Raw genomic sequence first — 15,906 nt, forward strand, 5'->3', positions numbered from 1 at the left:
TGGTTAGTTTCAGTCTATTGGTTGGGGTTTTTTAATGATAAAATCTTACTAAAATTTTTTTATCTGCTTAAGTTGACTTTCCTGCATGAATCCCTTCTTTAAACATATTTCTCTGGTCAGCACTGTAGTCAGTTGATGTCCCACCCTTGTTTTACCATAAAACAGGTTTTTTCTGTATTTTTATTCCACCTCTAGCACTTTTCTGCACTTTTTTGGCATCCTATGAAGCCTTACTGACCTGTGTGGAGTTGCTTAAATCTGTCTTTTTTCTTTGAGATTCACTGCCCTTAATCTGCTCTGCTCATTCCTTCTTTATATTTGAATAGTTGATGTTATAATTTCATCATCATCATTACTCAATCCATCTTCCATCTTCAGATTTCCAGTTTCTCCCTTTTAGCTAAACCAGCTCCATCTTCTGAAGTGAACTGTCCCCAGGGTGTTGGAAGACGTATCCAGTTATGCCAATGAATTTTTTGGATAAGCTAAACTATCATGATAGTGTGTGTGTGCCCATCTCTTGAGGCAGGTGTATACTGAAAGGTGGAAAACACTGGACATCTTTAATTTCCTATGGGATCTTACTGGAAAGCAGTTAGTGAAAGACTTTGGTAACCAGAGCTGTCAGTGTGACTCTCTGCAGGAATACCAACTTCACAGAAAACCTGAAGCATTAGCAAAGGCCACTGTAGTTACAGGAAAGGGGTAGATAGTTTTTTTTAGTATAGACTTTAAAGACAGCTCCTGATTTTATCATCCAGCAAGTATTCAGAAGTCAAAATGCCAACATGTCGCAGTGCTAATCTTGTTTTCTCTGAGTCAAGCAGTTGGCATGGTATTTTATTAGTCGTCTTTTCCAGAATATGTCCCCTGTTCACCACAGGCTGCATGAGTCAGGGCTGTGATTTGGAAACTCTTGATGTTTTTAAAGTGGAGTTAACTGAGTGTAACCGTAGCAGGAGTGTAAATTGGTGTCTGATTGGTGTTCCATGGCCATTTTAGCAACAAATCTGTTTCCCTTTTATTGTGACCACAGATAGTAGGGTGAGTCTGGAGTAAATAATTGTGGACCAAGCTGTAAAAAACTGGAAATTCTGCTTGCTGGAGGTGCTAGGGTTGTGTGCTTGTCTGTCATTTGCTCATCAGAAGCTTGAGAAAAGGGGTCCTGTTGGTACCATTCCTCCTTGTCTCTTGGTTTGGATGTGAACTGGAGGTCAGAGGGTGCTGAATGGGGTTTTGCTCAAGAGGGGAATATTACGTATCAGTTGTTACATGGTTGTGTTTTGCTGACCATTACTAACAGTGTCTGGATGAGTTGCAGCTTCCTAAAGAATGCTCAATCTTTGATGCATGGCTCTGCACCTGGGGGTGGCACCTTAGACAAATGTCATTTAGTGAGTCTAACCGGCTTACAGCTGATTTTCTTCTCAGACATATGGAATTAACCAAAGAGAAGAAGATCCATGCCTGGCCAGTATATTGTAAGAATTGACTTTTCATTTGCTGGTGTTGAGAGGAAGGAAGAAATAGTTGAGCTTGACTTCCCTTCTTCTCTTCTCCTGGTTACACCTCCACCTTCATCCTCAGTTATGACAGCAGTGTGCTGTAGAGACTTAAGTCTTTTTTTGGAAAGTTGTCCCATGCTTAAAAGAAGGAGGGAGGGATGGGGTCCTTGCTTTCTGCTCATGATTCAGCTGCTGCTTCCTGTTAACTTTGGCAAGACATTGAATCTGTTCTTCTCTACCTTTCTGTGAAAGTAAATATTTTTCTTCTCTAGCTTAGGTGAAGTCAGAGATGAGACTCCCACTGCTTTCAGTGACAACCCCTATGCTTATGGGTACAGGAGGACATAACAAAGTTCCCTAAAAGTACAAGGTGCTTTTATTCCTGCTGACATTTATCTTCTCCCTGTCTTTCCCTGTGAAGCAATGAGTATCTTAATTAGCTTCGTCCAGCTGTGAGTTTTGTTACCCACATGTTGGCAGAAGTTCGTTCTGCAGGTAAAGTTCATGTTGATTGAAGATGACAGGCTGGAAAATTATCCTCTTGTTGGTTGTTGACATGAAGCTGGGTAGGGAAGTCTGTACTTCTTCCTTCTTGGGCAATTCAATGCAATTTGTAAATGCCAACAAGTTTGCAGTTTATAGGTGCTTCTCCCTTGCCTAGTCATTCCCAGGATTTGCAAAGCAATAATTAGTACTTGTTTATGCCATTGTGATGCTATTATACCCATTGTAAAATATGTTTAGCAACTCAAGCACAAGGCAGTTGAGGAGATGCCCAGGCTCCTGCAGTAAAGCAGCTGTAGCACCAGAGAATTCTCTGTGATGGCTCAACAGCACTTCCCTGCTGCAGATTTTCTGTGGTACATGATACCATGTTACCTGATACTGAATTAATAGGTCCCATCAGTCTGGTCTGCAGCTTGTAACCACATCATTTGTTACTGTGCAGTGTAACTGTGGGATTCCTGTCAACAAGGACGCTTTTGGCAAATCAGGTTGTATTATCTGCATTGTTTGCTTGCTGACTCCTTGTACTTAGGGCTGTTGCTGTTAGCTTATTTTCTAATTTTTGAAGTCATCCCCAATGATACCTGAAAGGTCTTCTGCCTTCAGATCATCTTCTTTCTGAAAAGAAGGAAGGCATTTAGTTATTTCTATGAAACTCTGATTTTAGCAGACACCGTAGTGTAGCCTGTGCTTCAGAGGAATCAGCTTTTCCATGGATATTCACTTTATACAAAACCAGGCACTCTGGAGGCATGGGCTCTTTGGTAAGACATGGTCTGATGAAAATCAAGGGGTATGAGCTATAATGGCAAGAGAGGTTCTAGCCACTGGAAAAGAGCATTTGGTGTTACTTGGTGCATGTTACTAAAAGCAGAGAAGGAAGGTATTTTCTTATTAACATGTTGCAATTCATGAGTCTTTAATTCATATAATAAAAATAAAGCTTTTACCTTTAACAGCTGCCACTAACTGAGGGCTTTTGTTTTGTTTCAGATTGTGGAAACCTGAAATAAAATATCCTGTGACTGACAAGGTGACAACAACACCGCAAGGTGGGTCGTCTGTTTTTTTTGGTCTCATAGCAGTCATTTTAGGGTGAAAAATGCTGCATCTTGACTTTACTGGGATGGATTGCCTAATGAATCTCTGGGGCTTGTTCAAACAAACCGAAATAGTTTGACAGGACTCCTCCTATGCCTGCATGTACATGAGTTATGTATTGTAATGGTGTTTTAAACAAAGAAAATAGGTGCATTTTTTGTGCTCTGCGTGGTGAAGGTGTTTGAGGCACAGGTGTGGAAACAAACGAAAATTAAAACCCATTTGGGGTTTTTGCCAACTTTTTTGTATAGACATCTTTTCTGTAGGAAATGTCCTCTTGTCATTGTGAGTTGAGCTGCTGCTGTTCAGCACAAGCACTGCAAGTTGAATCTGTGACGTGGCATTTTTTTCTTTTCACACTTCAAATTTAGAGTTCACAGTTAGTAAAGAAACTTCCCTGCAACATCTGCTGATCACTTGTGTGTTAGTCACCACATGCTCACCTTGTCTGAGGAATCGTTGCTCTGTTTTGTTGAAGTGTTTTATTGAGGTTGTTTATAGGATATGCACATTTGCAACACAGCCCAGATGCAAAGAGATGCTGATCCCAGGATTTCCCACTTGCACCCCTGGTATTATCTGTTCAGAGGGGAGATTGTGTAATGGGTGCAGACAGCTTTTAGTTACTTGAATGACTCAAGTGAAAAACAGCACAGAGAGAGATAGTAAATACCATTTTCACTTTATCCATTGGTTATTGGAAGAAGAATTACTTGGTCATTCTTCCAAGAAGAGTTAAGTTTTCAAGCACCAGGTTTATCTGGTGACACTGCACAGTCATGGTGAAGTTGGATTTTGTTCTTGCTTTGGTTTTTACCTTTTTTGTAGGTGGTTCTTTTTTGTCTTCTTTATAGTGTGGAGAATGAAGTAAAAACTGGGACATGTGTTGCCTGTGTCTTTGTGCTGGGGGTGGTTTCTGGTGACAATATTGCTGCTCTTACTGCAGCCTCACATCTCTCTCTTGGAGGTCATAGTTTTTTCCTTTGTGTGAAGGCGTGAGTCTTTCTGGAGGGTGTGTCCACAGCCGGAAAGTGAGCAGCAGCATTTCAGTGCAGAGCAGCAATCTCTCTGCTGGTATTTCAGAGTGTGTTTCTTGTCACCAGCTCTGAAATACTGTGTTATAGCTGTGACAGGCTGCAGTGCAGATGTACCACTTGTATATCTCAAGATGTTTTAAAAAATTGCCACAGTCATGTAAGCCTTCTCTCTTGAAGTGGGAGAATCAGGAGAAATGTGAAAATTTATCAGCAAGGCTCCTGTTGTCATTGTTCTTGAGTAGAAACTGCCAGGGGTCCTGCTCATGTTATTAATCCTTATCCAGTGAGAAGTGGTCTCAGCTTTTGTTTCAGTGAGAACACGAGGTTTCTTTTATCTGCTCCTTGTCAGCCTCTGCATGTCACTGAACTCGATCACTGGGCAGAAAGTTAAATGGTCAGGAAGAGAGGGGTCTTTCAAAGCTGTAATAAGGTCAAATCCAAAAAAATAAATAGGAAGGAACTATTGAAGATCTGAGCTAGAAGTGTAGACCAAGCTGTTTGGTAGGTGCTCTTTGCAAAGAGCAACAGGGAAGTTGAAGAGAATTCATTTTGCATTTCACTGTGCTGGTCTGTGCTTCAGTAGTCTTTGTGGCAGGGTTTGAATGTGCTGTCTGTCTTACCAAAGATTTATCACAGTTGATGTGTGTAACCAGGAAAGTCAGAGCAGGCTGGTGAACTTCAGCTGAAAGGAGTGGGCAAACTCCTGTCTGCTCATAGAATTGAGCAGTAATCCAGTTCTTCCAGTGCCTAGAATATTGGTACTTTCAGCTGCATTTGAGCTGCTCACAGTTTATCAATAGAAGCTGTGTTCTTGCATAAATGGAGAGCAAAAGACCTTCTTGTAATTAAAGAATCACTTGTCTAAATCTCATTTTATTAAGCTGAACACACAGTACAGACTAGTGGAGTGGTCCTGCACCAAGGCTGTTTAAACACATCAAACTTTTTCAATTTTATTAGGTTTTGTTCTTCTCTTTCTTTGTTCTCCATGTGAATCTAGGACACATGCAGATCATGCTCAGTTCTCTTTTTTTGTCTTGCTAGTCTTATAACCCTCTCTTAGGTGTGTATACAACCTTTATAATGGCACAGTGAAGCTCTTCACCTGTTTATTGGTCTCAGTCTGTTGCATCACTTTCTGAACTGCCCCAAAGCACCTTCTTTGCTCATCATCCAGCAGTATATCTTGCACAAAGGAATGAAAACAATACTGTTTGTCTCAGGCTTGTCTCCACAAACTCGGGCATGTGTTGATCATAAATATTACTTAATTTTTCACACTTGAAGGGCAATAAACCCCAATCCTCAAAAGAAAATATTAAATGTAAGCAGAACTGTTGTTTTTTACTGAGAACCTGGGGGAAAAAAAATGCTACAAAAATCAGAATATTTCACAAGAACAGCCGAAGTGTACGTAATGGTACCAAAGCCTGTACTTATTAATGGTGAATTTGTCTGTGGTCTGAACATAAAACAGAAGAGAATTTTATTGAAAGTCTGCAGACCTGCATTGCCTAGCCTAACATTAGGCCCTTTTATGTCATTACTACTTGCAAGCAGCGTGCTTACCTTGCTCACCTCCTGCAGAGAGCAGAGACTGTATGAGCATCTCAGGAAGCTGGGAGGATCGTGTGGGATTGAGCCATTTTCTGGAGAACCTCTCTATTTCCATTGACTCTAGAAGAAACATACAGAATATGTAGAATGAAAGAAGTGAGTGAGCTGGTGTTCTTAGAAGACCTATAAACAGACAGAGCTAGCTGAACATTTACCTTCGTGTTGTTCTTAAAATATACAAGAACTGTTGTCACCACTTACACTGTGGAGTCTTTAATACTTCTGTCTTTAAATTGCTGCTGGTCTGGGCTGTTCCTCTTGTACAAGTGATCTGCTGTAGCCCAGCAAATAAAAAACTGCAATAAGGCACCTGATCTCTTGGAGAAATCGAAGTTTCATCCTACTAGAGTGTACTGGTTCTCTAGTTCCCAGTGTGAGATTATGCACCTCAAGTTGTTTTGCAGAGCTGCTCATCTATACACACCACCACCATTCTCTCCTGCTAGGAACAGAAAGTGTAAAGGGATGCAGCAGTTCAAATTGCTCCCACAGCAACTCTCAGGAACTCGGAGGTTCCTGAGAAAAGCAATGTCACATGTGGCCCAGAGGAGTGAGAACAGTCCACATGGTCAAACAGCAGGATGTTATCCTTGGGCCCTACTTCTTTCTTTGTGACAGGTTTTCTGTATGATATTCTCCTTGTATTAAAATTAAAAAAAAAAAGAGAAGAGAAAGCTAGACCTTCCTGTTGAAGGCATTGCTATTACATCCAACATCCTTTGGAGAGAATCTCTTTGAGAGAATCATGTGGGGCAGAAGCTATTTAGACTAAGCTTTCACTTATTTACATTGAAGTCATAAGAAAATTGATCTTGCCCCAAAAATACATGCCAGCATTCCAGTTGATTGGGAGTGCTCCTTGTCTTGTTGTTCCAAGTTCTCCTCTTGTAAGAAGGAGCCCTGCAGTGGGGTGTGGGGCAGAGGGAGAGTTTCTCCATGCAGAGTTCTCCTGTGGTGTTTGCCCCCAGCAGCGCTTTGCTGGGATGTGCAGCGTGCTGTCTTGCACTCTCAGTGGGCAATCCTGTTAGCCCTGGGCAGTGGGAGGGCTGTGGTCCAGCCACTATGCTGCTGAGTTAGAAAAACACATGTCCTAGTCTGCATCCAGCAGTTCAGGATGGAGGCCATCAAACTGTGACATCAACCAGCCCCAGCTTGTGGCCTTGCAGAGCTGTGTGATGCTCCCTGTGTTTGTAGGTGGAAAAGCAGGAAAGATGCTGGTGTGATGTCTTCTTCCCCAGAAGCTTGTGGTAGGATGGGGACCAGGGGAGGAAAAAAATGGGATGAATGTAGGTGTTGGCTGTAGAATTTCTGGAGACAAACCAGTTGGCACCCATATGACTCTGAAGCAGGTGTGCTTGTGGCATGAAGTTTAACAGACCAGATTTCTCATTGGCATGGCTCTACTCAAGTCATCACAAGTCTGTTGTTATTGCACGGCAGCAGAACTGGGTTGTGGTTTGGTTCTCTTTGAGGTGCGTGTGGGTTACATGTCCAAACTCCACTTGCTGAAATAATCCAAAGCCTGAGATTAGGAATGTACAGAAATAGGTGTTCTTTTAAGGACCACTTTTCATCTTCTCCCATTACGTATGACATATAAAGATGAAGTTTTCTGAGTAACACCAAATGCTTGGGTTACCATTCTACCAAACACCAGATGTGAATCCCAAAGGCTAGCAAGCTATTTATTGAGGGAGTATCTGAGCAAGCTGTTCTTATTGATGCCAGCAGTTCCTGAGTGCTAGTTAGTTAACCAAGTAAATGTTTGTGGGTTGTTTTTTAATGGCTAATTCCATTGCCAGCAGTGTCTTCAGAAAAAAAAAGAAAGAAAGAAAAAAAAGGTAGGAACAGGTGGTGCACAACTTTTCTTTTAAAAGGATACAGCATATTGTAGAACTGCAAGCATCTGCTTCTTCTTAATGCTTAGTCTTCAGTCACTCTGAGATGCCATTCATTTATGTGGAATAAATTGCTATACCAGCTAGGAGGTCCTTATAGTACTTTTTAACCTTATTTTATTCAGTGGGGCAAAACCATGTTCCTTACTTCCTCTTACATATCATACCAGGAGGCTGGAAGGCAATAGGATAAACAGTTTTGATTAGACCCTTCTACAGAGCAGAAAATAGGAGTTTTACTTTTGACTTCAATGCGAGTAGGAGCCAGACCTTTTTTGTGATGTGCAGCAATGATGTGTTCTGAGACAGTCATGAAGAAATGTTATGCCATTTAATTCTAACCTGAAAGGTTTAAATTAAGCAAGATAAGTCTCTTTGGAGATAGAAAATATCTTCTATGAGACTATTTTATACAGCAGGAAAAATAGTTAGGTTTGCAGGTGAATGGTGATGACCTGGATTAAAGTTTCTATTCCTGAAAGGTTTTTGGGTGTGCGTTTTTTCTCCCTGCCCCCCCAGGTGTAGGAGATACTATCTTCAAGATTTGCTTCAGTTACAGCCTTTGAAAATAGTGGCTGTAATGCCTTTGCATCTTCAGTGTCTTTTATTATTGGTGGGGAGAGGGTGTTTCAGTGTGTGTAGCGCTCGGAGGCAGAAGCTCTTCTGTTGCTTAGAGCCCCAGCTCATATCCTGGCCACAGATTTTTATCTCCATTTCTTACGTCTTCATAGGTGTCTCAACACATTACCATTTAACAACTGATATGTCAAAAAGCTTTTTTCCAGAAAAGTCACTCATAGTTTTGGGTTTTTTTTCCTACTGGTACCAGTAATAATAGAACCGGGCTTAAAGCTATTCTGTCTGATAGGGCTGCATGAAATGTCTCACTGGAGCTCTGCCTAAAGGCAATGTCAGATTTTCTGGTGTGGCCAGGTCTGTAAGATAAAAGGGTTGACATCCTGAGGAAAAAGAGTTTACAGTCATAGGAAGAATCAGTTATTTTTCTTCCAGTTCTTAAATGCTGCAGGCATAAACATGCCTCATCATCTAAAAGTAATATAGTTTTTTTTTGGTGTTGCTTCTCACCTTGGAAGCATATGGTATAAATTGGAAGCCATTTACCAAATTCTTGATTTTCAGACTTTGAAAGGTGGACTGTAGAATTCACTTCATTTGAGCAATGTATCAATACAGGAGTTTCTGACTTTAAAACTTTCATGTGAAACCCAGCTGGTTTTTCTTGGAACTGTTTTTCCTCTTTGCTATTATAATACAGTGTGTGTATATATATATATGTAAAAATATATATAAGTAATATATAATATCCAGCTGTTTTGTTCTATGAATGAAACATATAACACTTTTAAGAATATACGAATCATACATCCTGTATTACATACCTGGATATTTTTGTGTAACTGAAATAACTTAGTCAAGTTTATAATTCCTAGGCAGTTAAGACTAGTGCCTCAAATCCTGATAAAATCAAGTCAACTCTACACTTCTAGAGGATGGGATAATTTTTTGATTCTCATTAAAAAAGAGAAAAATACTTCTTTAGGTGTGCATGTCTCTGTTGTCCATATTTACCCACTGCTGGCACACGGGGCTGCTTATGCTTTGCTGTGTTTCTCCATCCCTGGGTTTCTAATCCAAATGCTCTGGTGCTTTACATTGCCAGGCATTGATATAAATGCGCTTTTCTCACACTTCATTGTTGTGGTTGCTTTGAGCTGAGCTTCCTAAGACCCATCATCTGAATAATAGTCAATGGGAACGGTGTGGCTGAAAATGTGAAAAACTCAATCCTTAGTTTTTAAGTGCATTTCTAGGAGAGGTTTAGTTGTGGTATGGAGCTGTAGGAAAGAGTTCAACTGATTCATGTGCTTTTGACAGAGCTGTCTCACTCAGACTGATCTTTCTAAATATTTCAATGAGAATCTCAGGGGAGATTCAATGCTTCACAATGGTGCTGCATTTGAAATCCAGAGCTTTATAAGCTTCTGATAATTATTTTTTTTTCCTTGAGGTACCTGCTGAACTAAATAATAATCCTTCTATAGAAAAGAATAAGGAAATATGTGTGATGGGGTTAGGAGCCAGGTGGGTGGTGAGGCTCTGTGTGGTTGAATGTTTACATCTGAGAAAGGCTTTTGGACCTGGTTTGGAAAAACACCAGTCAGGAAATAGTGCCTGCACAAAAATTCTTGCTGTGGAGGTGGGGTGGGAGTAAAGGTGCAGAAGTCACAAATGAGTTTGAACTCATCCAAGAATGTGGGTAGAGGGAAGCCCCTGTTCTCCAGCAGTGTACAGCTCTGTGTATTTGCTTACCTTGTGATGAGGAGGCCAAGTTTAGAAGCCAGAAAAATGCCATGTTATTCTTTTGTGCAGGTGTTTTGTTCTGTAGTTGGGGCAGTGAGGAAGGAGCATGCTTGGAGATCCAGTCCTAAAGTACAAAGTGTCTCCGTTAGGCGACTCCGTTAGTTTTTTCAGTCTGCATCTGAGGAAATGAGGAACATTAGGATATTAATGTTATTAATTAATGCTGGCAAAAAGTAGGCAAGTCTGTGACCCAGCTGGAATCAGATTCCAAGCTCCTGAGCCTCATGCAGTGCTTTTTTGTTTCTTCCACAAAGTGGCTTTTCCTGCTGTACATCTTAATTAGCAGCTTATCCTGATCTAACTACTGAGAAATAGCTTCATAGTGTAAACAATAACAGTATGGGCAGATATGTGTATGAAATTGTATTTTGTTTCTAATTAGAGCAGGGGTGCATGCCTCTGAGACACTGTACAATGTGCTCAGAAGGAGAACATGTGCACTCCAACCCATCAAGTAGGGAACTACTGCTTTGGATGAAAAGCTGATGCTTTTTTCAAGCAAATTCAAAGGCAAGTTTCATATGTGGACCATGGGAGCTTGGCTAGAAAGCTTGACTTGTAAATACAATTCTGACTGATTCTGCCAGTGTTATGTATTGACAATTATTCATATTCATAATAAGCAGGAGCTGAAGCTAAGGATTGCTGTACTCAAGCTCTTCATGTCAGAATGCAATTTTGCATGTTGTATTTGTGCTAGAAGCCTTGAAGCAGCAGGGCCAGATGCTTTTTTATCTCTGAAATTGCTTATGTCCATTGATTTCAAGAGACTTGCAACCTCATGCAGTTACAGCCAGCCAAACCAGGCTCCTGAGTCTCAGAAATACCCCGTGAAGATATGAACAACATCTGTAGCATAGCAACAGGAAAGCCTTTATGCCTTTTCCATTTATGACTGGTCTTGGACCCTGGCAGTAATAGTGAGCATGTGGTGGAGGGTTTGTTTTCTTTTTGATAGGCTGGTCAAATTGTTTGGGAGTGCAGTGCTGACTAATTTTGAAAGAGCCAGATATGGTGCGAGGGCTCAGCTTTGAGGAACCTCATCTTTGGTTCAGTGCTAAGGTTTGGGAAGGCATCACCAGCATGACTCCACGATTTCTGCTTGCTCTCCATGGCATTAACCCATCTCCTCTGTCAAGTCTGGCCTTCTTGATTCCATTGGAATCTATGCCAACAGGGTCTGGCATGTTTCCTCCTGGGCAGCACGGTTGCATTCTGTATGGGCAGCAGAAGGCCCAGACTGCCATTCCCTAGCCCTTTCTGGGAATGAAAAAAAAAAAAGTGCCTTTTGTGCACAGCAGAGAAGGAGGTGCTGGAACTTGGAGAATAGTTGGGGGCTGTGAGCAGGCAATTAAGTGTTCCTTGGGACCAGCATCTCTGCTTCTGATAATCAGCACTGAGACCTGAGATCAGTGTGGCACCTGCTGATGCAGCTGCTTTTTGCCTGCTGTCAGGTGTCTCACAGTCTTATGCAAATAAACCATTTAAGAAAATGAATTGCTTAAGCCATTCTGTAAAGAATATTACCAGATTCTGCAACAGCTAGCCAGTCACCTGAAAGATATCCTATATTTACACAAATGTAGCAAGTGTGTTTTTCCCAGTATCTTTTGTGCTTTTTATGTTATTTGCCTTTAATTTCTTCAGAGGCAGCGTGGGAAACAGCACGAGTGTCATGACTGTGTCCTGTAGTTACACAACCAAAAGAAGTAGAAAAAAGCCTTCTGTGTGTCTTCTACATCTTGGGATTTTTTAGGTGTCCATGTGCTGACAGAACAAGATGAGAAATTGCTTTCAGTGTTCATCTGGTTCATGTGAGATGGAAGAAGCAAGTCTCACAAAAGTACTGCAGTGCAAGAACTTGGCTTTTTTGTTTCTGCTCATCATAGGCAGTTCCCTCCCTTTGTTTAAAATGGTTTTCTGGTGTCTCAGTGAACAGACAAAAGTGGTTCTGTTTTCATAATTGCAGTACCAGGGAGAGCACCTTACATGTAAAGGGTTTTTCAGAACAAAATCTAGAGCTGAGTTTGAAGTGTTTGGTCTGTTCCTGCAGCAGTGCTAATCATTAAATAAGAATGGACTAATTTGCAGTTCAGAGCAATGCTATAATCTATTCATGCCTGTGGGAAAATATTGCTTTCACTGTGTTTGGTGCAACTGCAATCATTTGAAGGAAAGAGGTTAGGAAAGTGTGCTCTGCTGCATGTTAGCTGAAGCAACTCTGTTTTCTTGGCTACTCCACTGATGTACATTACAAAAGCCTCCATTCAGGAAGATGATAAAACCAAATGTGCAAACAGAAGCAGCTTGCCAGTCATCCTACCCAGTTCTGTGCTAGGACCTGATGGATGAACTCAAGCTGCCCAAGTGCTTGGGTTATCCCTGGCTGGAAAAGCCAGAGAGCAGTCAAAAGAGAAACAGGAGATGCCCAGACCCAGCTCCCTGCTGGTGGGAGGACACACTCCAGGACCCCCAGAGTCAAACTGTTCCGTATCATGTGGTGGCAATGAAGGCAGCAGGTGTAAAGATGGGTGGGTCTTGCAGCCTGTTTGCTCAGGAAAGAAGGTTCATATTCTGCTGAGCCGTGCATGGAGAGGCTTCTGAGCTGGAGACCTGTGGGTTTCATGGAGAACGTGACATTTAGACCCTGCAGGCTACCTGCACAAGCAGTATGGTAGCTAATTTCTTTTGAAGTAGAGTCAAAGTCTGATATTTTTTAGCTAGAAGTCAGGAGCAGGATGTCAGTTTCCTTTATTGCTGACTTTACCCAGCCTTCCTCTGTGAGTCTTCATGGCTGAAGAAAGACCTGACTGGCACAAGGGGGCTGCTCTTATGCATGGACCATTTCCTGTATTTCTCATTGGGAAGATGAGTTTTGAAGATGCAAGCACTCCTCTTTAGGAGCATGGATCATGGATGCTGGCAACTGATGTAGTTGATACAGTCTTTTTTAAACTATAATCTTTTTAGGCAGCTGAGGAATGAAGCTGAGGCTGAAGGTTACCCAGGTCTCCTCAAGGTTACGGAGTATATTTGCAGGAGAAGCAATCTGCACCTCATCTTTAGAATTAGTGTCAATGCAGAAGAGAATAGGCAAGCCTCAGACAAGTTTATTGTGGTTATGAATCATGTGTCTGGGCACAGCAACTGTGATTTGTGGTTTCAGGGCATTTTTAAAGTGCATGACTGTGGATAAAACTTGCTCTTGCAAGGGGGGGGGGAAAAAGGACATTTACATTAAGTGGAATGACTGAGACTTGGACCAGAAGTTTTATAAGAAGCAGTGGGGTATTCTTCTATATTAAACATCAGTTTAGAGTCTTTGAGCAGGAAAGCCCAAGATTAACTTTAAAGGTCTGGAAATATTGCTGGCTTGTCCCCAAATCCTGTGGTTTCCCTCTTGCACAGAGTCCTTTGTAGGCATAGCAGGAGATGGCATTTTCCAGAACCTTCTACCAGTGGGCAGCATGACCCAGCCCTGCAGCCAGGTCATGCTCAGTGCAGGCTGAAGCCTTGCTGTGAGGTTAAGGGGGTGGTCAGTGCATTCTTCTCAGTCAGTGCAGAGTAGACACTGCCCTGCCTCTGTTAGGCTGTGTCTGCCTTCATCAGGAAGCAGTAATTGCTCTGTAATTAGCTATATACAGATATATTAGTTGGAATTTAGGTATGAGTTCAGTCGTGGCTTGTGTGGAATCTGAAAGACATAGAGAAAATGGGGTGAAAGTCTTGAGTTTTGCCATTGCAGGTGCAGACATAATGAAGGGAGATGTAAGCCCACAGAGTGTTTTTCATACCAACTTTCACAAGGGCAGCACATCTCAGAACGTTATTATCTACCCTATGAGTCTGAAATTAGACTCTTTGGAGCAGGGGATAGGCAAAAATGATGCTGTGTTAATGAAAGAATTTGGGACCTAGTCTGGTCGCATTGCTCTGGGTCTGTTTTCCAGGCAGATTGAACAAAATATTTCAGCTGTGAAATCCTAAGAAACAGCCTGTGAAATGTCGGTGCTTGCATTTCTAGAAAGGCTATTTTCTTCAGCTCTGGTTGATTTCCTCTGCAAGTATGCTAAGTTTTGAAGGTTTATGTGTGTCTCAATACATATGCCAGTAGACTCTGCATGGGAGCTGTCACATTCATCACTGTGACTTCAAGCTGCCTTTAATTCTCCTGTTCAAATCTTGCCCTCCTCTGGAGATGTTTTCTGATTTCCCCTTGATAAACAAGTATTGCTACAGACCCTCTTCTCCACCAGTGAGCAGTGGACCAGGGTGTATCGGTGAGTTGGGAAATGGACACTGCTCTTGCCCCCATACACATCTTGTGTTTCAGAGACACACAGCCTGTGTGTTTTATGGGGCACTGTGTTGCTCCACAGAGCCCCTCTGATTGTGTGTCTCCTCTTGGTCTTGTGTAATGTGGTTGTGCTGGGTCATGCTTTTAAACCACAGAATTTCTGAGTGCTGATTGCAAATTGCAAAGGAAAGACTGCTTGGATTATCAGCAGGAAAACAGTAGAAGACATGACCTTTCTTCTGCTCCTCAGGGTAAAGCAGAGATCCTGGTAGTGTTCTGCTTTGAAACAAATTGGTAAATAGCAGGGATGTTTTGATCTATGACAGGTTAGCTGCTGAGGTCTTTGTATGCTTCCTAGGTGCTGATGGAGATGGAGTGGAAAAGACATTTCATGGGTATTAGAACTTGGAAAAAAAAGTCATGTAGAGATGTAGAAATAGCTTATTCAGGCAGGAGTAACAAAATCTAGGAAAGTTAGGCCAAATGAAGTGGTGCAGATGAAAATGTTGCCTAAGCTCAGAGAACAGGCTGTGACTATTTACCATGATGAGGTTAGATGGGGATGGTGTGAGCTGCAGGGAGTGCAGCAGCTAGGAAAACTAAACGGCCAAAAGGTGAGTGCTCAGAGCCTGGTAAATGAGCCATGCCATAGGACAGGGCAGGGGCAGTGCCAGAGCTGCCTGGAGATGTGATTCCAGAGGTGATGTATTCTGGTGGTGTCCTTGACAAGGAGAGCAGGGCTGACAGTGACTGGCTGCACCTTGTGTGCTAGTTTGAATTCAGAGGAATTGGGTGTGATGAAGTTAGCACACTATGGTCTGCACAGAAGTGGTGCCTTGAGAGGCTGCCTGGAACAGAGGCTAGACAGAGTTAAAGGAATAAAGCAGACATTTATTAAAATACCTTCAAAGGATACACCTTGGGCACTACAAGAGCCTGGCCATGGCTACACCCAATATGGATAATGGGCCACATGTTTTCACACTTTTATAAGTTTTAGTCCATTTACATGTTGGGGTTAGTTGTCCAATTACAGCTTCAGGTTATGAAGTCCCATCCTCCCAGATTACTCTCCTTAGTTTGCTGTTATTTATACTTCTTGGGCCTGAAGCTGCAATGGTGTCCTTGGTTCTCAGGCTGCAAAAGGATTGTTTTGTCTGACTAAACCGTCATGAGAACTTGCTAACACTTTGTATGAAGTTCAGAGTTATATATTAATGCAATACAAAAATCTGGAAAATATGTAAACTAAAATTTAAGGCATCATAAAGAGTTGGTGAAAAACTTCAAGGTTCTATCATAACCATCTTTTGTTACAGTTTTCACAGTTTGCAGTACTCTGTAGCTGTGTGTGATACAGGATACGACTTGCCTCCCCAGGTGAGGGGATAGTCTAGCAGACGTGAGCCTTGTGGGGGTCTGGAGGACCCCTGAGCTGCCTCTTGATGAGCAGGGTGTGAAATTATTTTAAAGACTTCAGTGGAGAGAGACATTATGTTCAGCCCCACATTTTGTAAGAGCATGTCGTCATGCAGAGTAAACAGCATTGGTTTTGGGTGTTA

General features: G+C 41.9%; 1 protein-coding gene across 1 annotated transcript in view; it reads left to right on the top strand.

Moving 5' to 3' along the window:
* The window catches only part of MAP2 (microtubule associated protein 2), a 226,243-nt gene that overhangs the window by 45,741 nt on the left and 164,596 nt on the right, over positions 1–15,906 (top strand). The window contains exon 2 of the mRNA XM_041487718.1: positions 3,006–3,064. The gene's annotated coding sequence lies outside the window, so the exon portion shown is untranslated. The remainder of the gene's footprint in view (positions 1–3,005; positions 3,065–15,906) is intronic.

This window comes from Pyrgilauda ruficollis, unplaced genomic scaffold (genome assembly GCF_017590135.1).
Source record: "Pyrgilauda ruficollis isolate IOZ18807 unplaced genomic scaffold, ASM1759013v1 scaffold83, whole genome shotgun sequence".
NCBI classification, from domain to species: Eukaryota; Metazoa; Chordata; class Aves; order Passeriformes; family Passeridae; genus Pyrgilauda; species Pyrgilauda ruficollis.